Source organism: Sceloporus occidentalis, unplaced genomic scaffold, assembly GCF_023333645.1.
Source record: "Sceloporus occidentalis isolate IW3139 unplaced genomic scaffold, rSceOcc1.0.p SCAF_8, whole genome shotgun sequence".
NCBI classification, from domain to species: Eukaryota; Metazoa; Chordata; class Lepidosauria; order Squamata; family Phrynosomatidae; genus Sceloporus; species Sceloporus occidentalis.
This window is the reverse complement of record NW_028316988.1, coordinates 46260516-46271455: the sequence shown is the minus strand read 5'-3', so window position 1 is coordinate 46271455 and position 10940 is coordinate 46260516.

Sequence of the window (10940 nt, the reverse complement as noted above, 5' to 3'; positions counted from 1 at the left end):
GTTCCTTCCTTCGGTGACAGCAAACCTAAAAGAGGATATGTGACGTTAAATATATATTGTGCAATGGTCTAAACTGAATTTATCTCCTCTAAGTGACTGGTGATTTGCGGAACTGCCTTGGAAAGGGGAAGAACTGCTCAATAATGAAAGTGAACTGAGTATGTTTTGCAGCAAAAGGACTTGGATCCCATCAGCGGAACCTGCAATCCCTTTTGCCTGGGAATAGAAAGTTAGAGATGGAGTTGGAGAACAACCTGTGATGAAACGGCACGTTGCCTTTGAAACCCCCCAACTTTCCATTTAAACCGTTTTCAGTATAGAGGATGAACATTTCCATCTGAATTATTCTCAGTATAGAGAATTAGATCTCTGTATAGATGTAGAGCTAACTAACATTGTGCAGAAAGCTAGGTTATGTCCTTCCCAAAAGTCATCCATTAATACGTGCCAATTGAGAGCTGGTTTGTCTTGTGTGTCATGAAAATGCCTTGTGTTTTGCAAATACAGGAATCAAATCTTGCAAACAAGCTTGTAAAATGTGGGATAGACAAAGTAACAGTTACATGGATTTGTGACTGGTTGACCGGCCGAACCCAAAGGGTGCTCAACAATAGCACCTTTTCATCCTGGAGAGAAGTGACCAGTGGGGTCAATATAAATGCACTTTCCACTAAATGCATCTGAGGAAGTAGACTGAAGCCTACAAAATGCTGCCAACTTCTTTATTTTAGTTAGGCTCCAAGGTGCTACAAGATCTCTCTGCATTGGAATACAGTTGTTAGTCTTCTTCCCACACCCTTCAATCCTTTTCAGGTCTTCTCTCAACATGCCTTTCTGACCCCTTTTGCTGACAGAAGGCCATCAGTTGCACAGAAGATTCTAGATTGTTGAAAGCCATCAGCTTCCCACTTTCAACTGCCTTGCAACTCACAATGGCCTCCTCTCCCCGTGTCATAATGCAACCTCATGTGTTTAAAAGCCTGCAGAGCAAGAGCCCAGCTCAGCCTTTGAGTTCCCAGCCATGGCTCAGCTGCCTTTGGCTTCTCAAAGGGCGAGGCTCTTGAGAGGCGACTAGAAAAATGCGCTGAGCAATGCCTATTCTTACCCTCCTATAATGTTATAGGAGGCAACGCAACACCAGAAGAGACACCAAACATTGGGAAGAAGGAAGGGGGAGAAATCTGGACACAACATTTGGTAAGTGGGCATCCTTTAGTCGCCGTGTGTGGCATCCTCTGTATGGCATCGTCATTCCTGCTCTTCTGCCTACGTGTGTCTTGTTTGATTGTGCCATTCTCTTGTACGTTTGCGTATGTGTGTCTATGTGAGATGTCTTGTGGTGGCTTCTGACTGTTCTACCTTGTCCCCTCTTTTGTCCTTTGAGCTCTGTGCATAATGCATCTCTTTCTTTTTTTCCCCTTACAGGTTCGTCGTAAAGATCGGTGGAGAAGACAACAGCAATGCCAGCCATCCTGGTTGGCATAATAGGCATAGTGCTAGGAGGTACTCAGTGCCATCTGTGTTTGGGCTGTACCCCTTCAGAATACAGGATTGACTCCACAGGAGAGAAAAAATACTGCTCTAAGCAATTCTAGACTACAACTCTAATCATAAAACAAGTGGTACAACCCAGAAACAGATGATCTGATACACCTGAGGCAGGTAGACCTGACAAGGGGGTCCCTTTGGATCCTGGTCAGGCCTTGTTGAGGAACAACGTCTCACCCGCCCTTTGAGTTGGCAGTGCAGGCTGAGCTGGTTGCCTGAATTGGAGCCGAGAAGGAATTTTTCCCTGTTGATCCCAAATTGGCCCAGAGGAGAAACAGGGTTTTTGCCTTCTCTGCACTGCTTTCCCCTTGAGATGCTGCACCTTGCTTTGCAACTCAAGAGGAGCTCAAAGGGGGGTCTCTGGGGGGGCTCCTCCTTAGAAGGGTCCAGCCCAGGGAGACTCAGAAGTTAGAGCAGGTCCTACTTTATAACAGATAAATAAAGTCCTGTTGTTGAAATGTATATATTTTTGTCATGTCTTCCTTGGTTGCCTTGTCATCCATCTTCCTTGGTTCTGAAGTCCCTTTCCCAGTCTGTTCTTAAGACTCCACTCTTAGATTAGTAGAGTCTCAAGCTCTGAAATGAATGGATGCAGCCATGATTTTTAAGCTGCAAGCCTATGCACAACTCCTGGGAATCTGGAAGTAAATTCAATGGGTCAGGATTTGGCTGTTAAGCAAATATGGATTTAATGGATCAGCTGTAGTTGTTGGATGTAGTCTGGTGTCTGCTTTTTCTTGTCGGCTTTGCACTGCCAATGTGCTGGTCATTCATTGTAACCATACCTATGCCATGGAGCTTTTAGCTGCTATCGAAAACCACGTGGGCTGGCTTTAATTTTGTAACCTGCCCCTGCTAAATTACACAACCGTTGTTCTACATGATCAGTATTAGTATTTTTAATGTCACAATCCTTGTTGCAGTGATCATTTTATCTCTCGCATTACATTTATTTTGGTATTAAATATATTGATTGGCATTGTAATTTTCTTACCTTCCTGCTGTTCTATTTGAGAGAAATAAGCTCCTTTGCCTTAAAAAAAAAGAAAGGACAAAAGGTACTAACGTTCCTGCCATCCTCTAGCCATAAACATAGAGTAGGAAAGAGTGTGTTCATGACCAAAGAGAAGCTCTGAAGGTTCCCTGCACAAGGATGGAAACTTGTGCCCTTACAAATATGGATGAACCTCTACTACTCTTCCCATTCTCCTTCAACATGGAATGGGCTAGCTGGGGATGATAGGACCTGAAAGACCATAGATTGACTCTCCAATGCTGCTCTATCCCTTTCCATCAGAGTAACCCTGGGCATGTTTATCTGTAGTGTTCAACAGAGCTTAATGGCCTGAATAGACTAGAAAGCTGGGCCAAAGCTAACAAAATTAAATTCAACACAGAGAAATGTAAGGTACTGCACTTAGGGTGGAAAAATGAAATGCACAGATATAGGATTATGGGGGACACCTGGTTTAAGGAGACAACATGTGAAAGGGATCTAGGAGTCCAAGTAGACCACAAGTTGAACATGAGTCAACGGTGCAATGTGGCAGCTAACAAGGCCAACGTGATTTTAGGCTTTATCAAGAGAAGTATAGTGTCTGGATGAAGGGAAGTAATAGTGCCACTGTATTCTGCTCTGGTCAGGCCCCACCTGGAATATTGTGTCCAGTTCTGGGCACCACAATTCAAAAAGGATGTGGAGAAACTGGAGCCATGTGTCCAAAGGAGGGCGGCTAAAATGGTGAAGGGTCTTGCGGGATTTCACTGGATTAAAGAAAGGTTCTTAATGAATAAGTGTAATAATAGTAAAGGAGGAAAAATAACATGAAAGTCAGCTGGTTTTTCATGGTTGTATTTTTACTCTCAGGGCTGGCAAGAGGCATTCTTTTGCCTTCAGAGCAAAAACAGTTGGGTTGGTTTCAGTATGTTACATTTTCAGCTGCAGTGTCTATGTCTGCACTTTCAAGCCAGTAAACACAACATCCCACTCCCGTTGTTTTAAAAATTTCTCTTTGAAAGGCCTGTCTGAATACCAAGGTTTCAGCTCCGGAGTCCAGAAGAAGCAAATGAGAAGACCCACTCTTGCATCCTTGCCAAGCATACTTGCAATGTTGGTGGGGCTGAGACATGGGCTTCTCTTGGTCATCTCTGACCCTGGGCTCATACAGATCGATGTGGTCATTTGGGATCTCTAATGCCTTCTTCTGACCAGCAAAAGTGTTGCCTTTTGGCTTCTGGTCACTAGCCTTTTGTGCAGCCATTATCCGGGAATGAAACATGGACTCCTGTAACTCTGTCCAAAAAGATTAGTCTGGCATTACTTGTTTCTGGTTTTTATTTCTTTATTTTTAGGATTCATATCCCACCTTTCTCCCACAGTGAAATTCAAGGTGGGTTTTTGAGATGCCTGTATTGACTCTTAGTGATGACAGCATTGTTTCCTAAGAGATTACAAACCGTCTGTTTAATGATCTGCTCTAGAATAGTCAAAAACGTATGCAAGGCCCACTGAAATTGATGGCGCTTACTTCTGAGCAAGTACTGTATGCTTGGAATACAGTTCAAAGACATAGTCATGTTAGTCTGTGGAATCCGTATATAGAGAGATCTTATAGTCGATTGTCGTGGACAGAGAGGCGGGATATAAATCAAGTTTATTATTATTAGTTGTTATTATAGCACCTTTGAGACTAACTGGAATAAAAAAAATGTTGGCTGCATGAGTTTTTGTAAATGCACTTTCCACTAAATGCATCTGAGGAAATAGACTGAAGCCTACGAAAGCTCATGCAACCAACTTCTTTATTTCAGTTAGGCTCCAAGGTGCTACAAGATCTCTCTGCATTGGAATACAGTTGTTAGTCTTCTTCCCACTCCTTTCAATGCCTTTCAGGTCTTCTCTCAACATGCCTTTCTGACCCCTTTTGCTGACAGAAGGCCATCAGTTTCACAGAAGATTCTAGATTGTTGAAAGCCATCAGCTTCCCACTTGCAACTGCCTCAACAACTCACAATGGCCTCTTCTCCCCGTGTCATAATGCAACCTCATGTATTTAAAAGCCTGCAGAGCAAGAGCCCAGCTCAGCCTTTGACTTCCCAGCCATGGCTCAGCTGCCTTTGGCTTCTCAAAGGGCGAGGCTCTTGAGAGGCGACTAGAAAAATGCGCTGAGCAATGCCGATTCTTACCCTCCTATCATGTTATAGGAGGCAACGCAAAGACCGGACGAGACACCAAACATTGGAAGAAGGAAGAAGGAGAAATCTGGACCGATGGAGAAGACAACAGCGATGCCAACCATCCTGGTTGGCATAATAGGCCCAGTGCTAGGAGGTACTCAGTGCCATCTGTGTTTGGGCTGTACCCCTTTAGAATACAGGACTGACTCCATAGGAGAGAAAAAAATTGCTCTAAGCAATTCTAGATTAAAACTCTGATCATAAAACAAGTGGTACAACCCAGAAACAGATGGTCTGATACACCTGAGGCAGGTAGACCTGACAAGAGGGTCCCTTTGGATCCTGGTCAGGCCTTGTTGAGGGACTACGTCTCACCTGCCCTTTGAGTTGGCAGTGCAGGCTGAGCTGGTTGCCTGAATTGGAGCCGAGAAGGAATTTTTCCCTGTTGATCCCAAATTGGCCCAGAGGAGAAACAGGTTTTTTGCCTTCTCTGCACTGCTTTCCCCTTGAGATGCTGCACCTTGCTTTGCAACTCAAGAGGAGCTCAAAGGGGGGTTTCTGGGGGGCTCCTCCTTAGAAGGGTCCAGCCCAGGGAGACTCAGAAGTTAGAGCAGGTCCTACTTTATAACAGATCAATAAAGTCCTGTTGTTGAAATGTATATATTTTTGTCGTGTCTTCCTTGGTTGCCTTGTCATCCGTCTTCCTTGGTTCTGAAGTCCCTTTCCCAGTCTGTTCTTAAGACTCCACTCTTAGATTAGTAGAGTCTCAAGCTGCACTGAAATGAATGGATGCAGCCATGATTTTTAAGCTGCAAGCCTATGCACAACTCCTGGGAATCTGGAAGTAAATTCAATGGGTCAGGACTTGGCTTTTAAGCAAATATGGATTGAATGGGTCAGCTCTAGTTGGGACTAAGAATTGGATGGAGTCTGGTGTCTGCTTTTTCTTGTAGGCTTTGCACTGCCAATGTGCTGGTCGTTCATTGCAACCATACCTATGCCATGGAGCTTTTAGCTGCTATCGAAAACCACGTGGGCTGGCTTGAATTTTGTTGTTATACATGATCAGTATTAGTAGTATAAATGTCACAATCCCTGTTGCAGTGATCATTTTATCTCCTGCATTACAGTTTTTTGGTATTAAATATATTCATAAGCATTGTAATTTTCTTACCTTCCTGTTGTTCTATTTGAGAGAAATAAGCTCCTTTGCCTTAAAAAGAAGAAAGGACAAAAGGTACTAATGTTCCTGCCATCCTCTAGCCATGAAAATAGAGTAGGAACGAGTGTGTTCATGAAGAAAGAGAAGATCTGAAGGTTCCCTGCCCAAGGATGGAAACTTGTGTCCTTACAAATCTGGATGAACATCTACTACCCTTCCCATTCTCCTTTAACATGGAATGGACTAGCTGGGGCTGATAGGACCTGGAAGACCATAGATTCACTCTCCAGTGCTGCTCTATCCCTTTCCATCAGAGTAACCCTGGGCATGTTTATCTGTAGTGTTCAACAGAGCTTAATGGCCTGAATAGACTAGAAAGCTGGGCCAAAGCTAACAAAATTAAATTCAACACAGAGAAATGTAAGGTACTGCACTTAGGGTGGAAAAATGAAATGCACAGATATAGGATTATGGGGGACCCCTGGTTTAAGGAGACAACATGTGAAAGGGATCTAGGAGTCCAAGTAGACCACAAGTTGAACATGAGTCAACGGTGCAATGTGGCAGCTAACAAGGCCAACGTGATTTTAGGCTTTATCAAGAGAAGTATAGTGTCTGGATGAAGGGAAGTAATAGTGCCACTGTATTCTGCTCTGGTCAGGCCCCACCTGGAATATTGTGTCCAGTTCTGGGCACCACAATTCAAAAAGGATGTGGAGAAACTGGAGCCATGTGTCCAAAGGAGGGCGGCTAAAATGGTGAAGGGTCTTGCGGGATTTCACTGGATTAAAGAAAGGTTATTAATGAATAAGTGTAATAATAGTAAAGGAGGAAAAATAACATGAAAGTCAGCTGGTTTTTCATGGTTGTATTTTTACTCTCAGGGCTGGCAAGAGGCATTCTTTTGCCTTCAGAGCAAAAACAGTTGGGTTGGTTTCAGTATGTTACATTTTCAGCTGCAGTGTCTATGTCTGCACTTTCAAGTCAGTAAACACAACATCCCACTCCCGTTGTTTTAAAAATTTCTCTTTGAAAGGCCTGTCTGAATACCAAGGTTTCAGCTCCGGAGTCCAGAAGAAGCAAATGAGAAGACCCACTCTTGCATCCTTGCCAAGCATACTTGCAATGTTGGTGGGGCTGAGACATGGGCTTCTCTTGGTCATCTCTGACCCTGGGCTCATACAGATCGATGTGGTCATTTGGGATCTCTAATGCCTTCTTCTGACCAGCAAAAGTGTTGCCTTTTGGCTTCTGGTCACTAGCCTTTTGTGCAGCCATTATCCGGGAATGAAACATGGACTCCTGTAACTCTGTCCAAAAAGATTAGTCTGGCATTACTTGTTTCTGGTTTTTATTTCTTTATTTTTAGGATTCATATCCCACCTTTCTCCCACAGTGAAATTCAAGGTGGGTTTTTGAGATGCCTGTATTGACTCTTAGTGATGACAGCATTGTTTCCTAAGAGATTACAAACCGTCTGTTTAATGATCTGCTCTAGAATAGTCAAAAACGTATGCAAGGCCCACTGAAATTGGTGGCGCTTACTTCTGAGCAAGTACTGTATGCTTGGAATACACTTCAAGGATATAGTCGTGTTAGTCTGTGGAATCCGTACGTACAGAGATCTTATTGTTGTGGACAGAGAGGCAGGATATAAATCAAGTTTATTATTATTAGTTATTATTATAGCACCTTTGAGACTAACTGGAATAAAAAAAAGGTTGGCTGCATGAGTTTTTGTAAATGCACTTTCCACTAAATGCATCTGAGGAAGTAGCCTGAAGCCTATGAAAGCTCATGCAACCAACTTCCTTATTTCAGTTAGGCTCCAAGGTGCTACAAGATCTCTCTGCATTGGAATACAGTTGTTAGTCTTCTTCCCACTCCTTTCAATGCCTTTCAGGTCTTCTCTCAACATGCCTTTCTGACCCCTTTTGCTGACAGAAGGCCATCAGTTTCACAGAAGATTCTAGATTGTTGAAAGCCATCAGCTTCCCACTTGCAACTGCCTCAACAACTCACAATGGCCTCTTCTCCCCGTGTCATAATGCAACCTCATGTATTTAAAAGCCTGCAGAGCAAGAGCCCAGCTCAGCCTTTGACTTCCCAGCCATGGCTCAGCTGCCTTTGGCTTCTCAAAGGGCGAGGCTCTTGAGAGGCGACTAGAAAAATGCGCTGAGCAATGCCGATTCTTACCCTCCTATAATGTCATAGGAGGCAACGCAAAGACCGGACGAGACACCAAACATTGGAAGAAGAAAGAAGGAGAAATCTGGACCGATGGAGAAGACAACAGCGATGCCAACCATCCTGGTTGGCATAATAGGCCCAGTGCTAGGAGGTACTCAGTGCCATCTGTGTTTGGGCTGTACCCCTTTAGAATACAGGACTGACTCCATAGGAGAGAAAAAAATTGCTCTAAGCAATTCTAGATTAAAACTCTGATCATAAAACAAGTGGTACAACCCAGAAACAGATGGTCTGATACACCTGAGGCAGGTAGACCTGACAAGGGGGTCCCTTTGGATCCTGGTCAGGCCTTGTTGAGGGACTACGTCTCACCCGCCCTTTGAGTTGGCAGTGCAGGCTGAGCTGGTTGCCTGAATTGGAGCCGAGAAGGAATTTTTCCCTGTTGATCCCAAATTGGCCCAGAGGAGAAACAGGTTTTTTGCCTTCTCTGCACTGCTTTCCCCTTGAGATGCTGCACCTTGCTTTACAACTCAAGAGGAGCTCAAAGGGGGGTCTCTGGGGGGCTCCTCCTTAGAAGGGTCCAGCCCAGGGAGACTCAGAAGTTAGAGCAGGTCCTACTTTATAACAGATCAATAAAGTCCTGTTGTTGAAATGTATATATTTTTGTCATGTCTTCCTTGGTTGCCTTGTCATCCGTCTTCCTTGGTTCTGAAGTCCCTTTCCCCGTCTGTTCTTAATACTCCATTCTTAAATTAGTAGAGTCTCAAGCTGCACTGAAATGAATGGATGCATCCATGATTTTTAAGCTGCAAGCCTATGCACAACTCCTGGGACTCTGGAAGTAAAGGGTCAGGACTTGGCTGTTAAGCAAATATGGATTTAATGGGTCAGCTCTAGTTGGGACTAATAACTGGATGGAGTCTGGTGTCTGCTTTTTCTTGTCGGCTTTGCACTGCCAATGTGCTGGTAACCATACCTATGCCATGGAGCTTTTAGCTGCTATCGAAAACCACGTGGGCTGGCTTTAATTTTGTAACCTGCCCCTGCTAAATTACATAACCGTTGTTCTACATGATCAGTATTAGTATTTTTAATGTCACAATCCTTGTTGCAGTGATCATTTTATCTCTCGCATTACATTTATTTTGGTATTAAATATATTGATAGGCATTGTAATTTTTTTACTTTCCTGCTGTTTTATTTGAGAGAAAGAAGCTCCTTGGCCTTAAAAAAAAAGAAAGGACAAAAGGTACTAATGTTCCTGCCATCCTCTAGCCATAAACATAGAGTAGGAAAGAGTGTGTTCATGAACAAAGAGAAGTTCTGAAGGTTCCCTGCACAAGGATGGAAACTTGTGTCCTTACAAATATGGTTGAACATCTCGTATCCTTCCCATTCTCCTTTAACATGGAGTGGACTAGCTGGGGATGATAGGACCTGGAAGACCATAGATTCACTCTCCAATGCTGCTCTATCCCTTTCCAGCAGAGTAACCCTGGGCATGTTTATCTGTAGTGTTCAACAGAGCTTAAGGACCTGAATAGACTAGAAAGCTGGGCCAAAGCTAACAGAATGAAATTCAACACGGAGAATTGTAAGGTTCTTAGGGCGGAAAAATGAAATGCACAGATATAGGATCATGGGGGGACACGTGCTGAATGAAACTACGTGTGAAAGATATCTAGGAGTCCAAGTAGACCACAAGTTGAACATGAGTCAACGGTGCGATGTGACAGCTAACAAAGACAGGGTGATTCCTGGCTGCATCAATAATAGTATAGTGTCTAGATCAAGGGAAGTAATAGTGCCACTGAATTCTGCTCTGGTCAGGCCCCACCTGGAATATTGTCTCGTTCTGGGAAGCACAATTTAAAAAGGATGTTGAGAAACTGGAGCGTGTCCAAAGGAGAGCGACTAAAATGGCGAAGGATCTGGAAACCATGCCCTATGAGGAATGACTCAGGGAGCTGGGGATGTTTAGCCTGGAGAAAAGAAGATTAAGAGGTGATATGATAGCCCTGTTTAAATATTTGAAGGGATGTCATATTGAGGAGGGAGCAAGCTTGTTTTCTCCTGCTCCAGAGAACAGAACCAGGAACAATGGATCCAAGCTGCAGGAAAAGAGATTCCACCTCAACATTAGGAGGAATGTCCTGACTGTAAGGGCTGTTCGACAGTGGAACAAACTCCCTCAATGGAGTGTAGTGGAGTCTCCTTCCTTGGAAGTTTTTAAGCAGAGGCTGGATGGCCATCTGTCAATGGGGATGCTTTGATTGTGATTTCCTGCATGGCAGAATGGGGTTGGACTGGATGGCCCTTGCGGTCTCTTCCAACTCTATGGTTCTATGATTCTATGAAATCTCAAAACACACACACATATATATTTAATGGCCTGCTAACCAATTTGTTGTCAGATATGACTTATGATGACTCTATGAATGAGCCACTGTTTTCTTGTTTTTTTAATATATATATATATACATTTATTTAAATTGATTTTTTATTTAATTTAACATATAAACATAAAGAAGCACATGGTTCCATAACAAACGCTTCCATGCGTTTACGCTCCGTTCTTTACGTTTTTGACAGCCCTACGTGGATTTTGGAAACTCGGGGCCGTGGCTTTCGTCATTGTGCCTATCCACCTCGAATGTGGTCTTCCTCTTTTCCTACTGCCTTCTTTCTATCTTACCAAGCATTATTATCTTTTCTAATGAGTGGTGTCTTCATGTGACAAGTCCAAAACACAAAAGTCTCCACTTGTTATCTTGTTTTCTAGGGCGAGTTCTGGTTTGGTTTGCTCTTGGACCCATTTCTTTGTTTTTAGGCAGTCCATGGTATCCACAGAACTCTTCTTCTC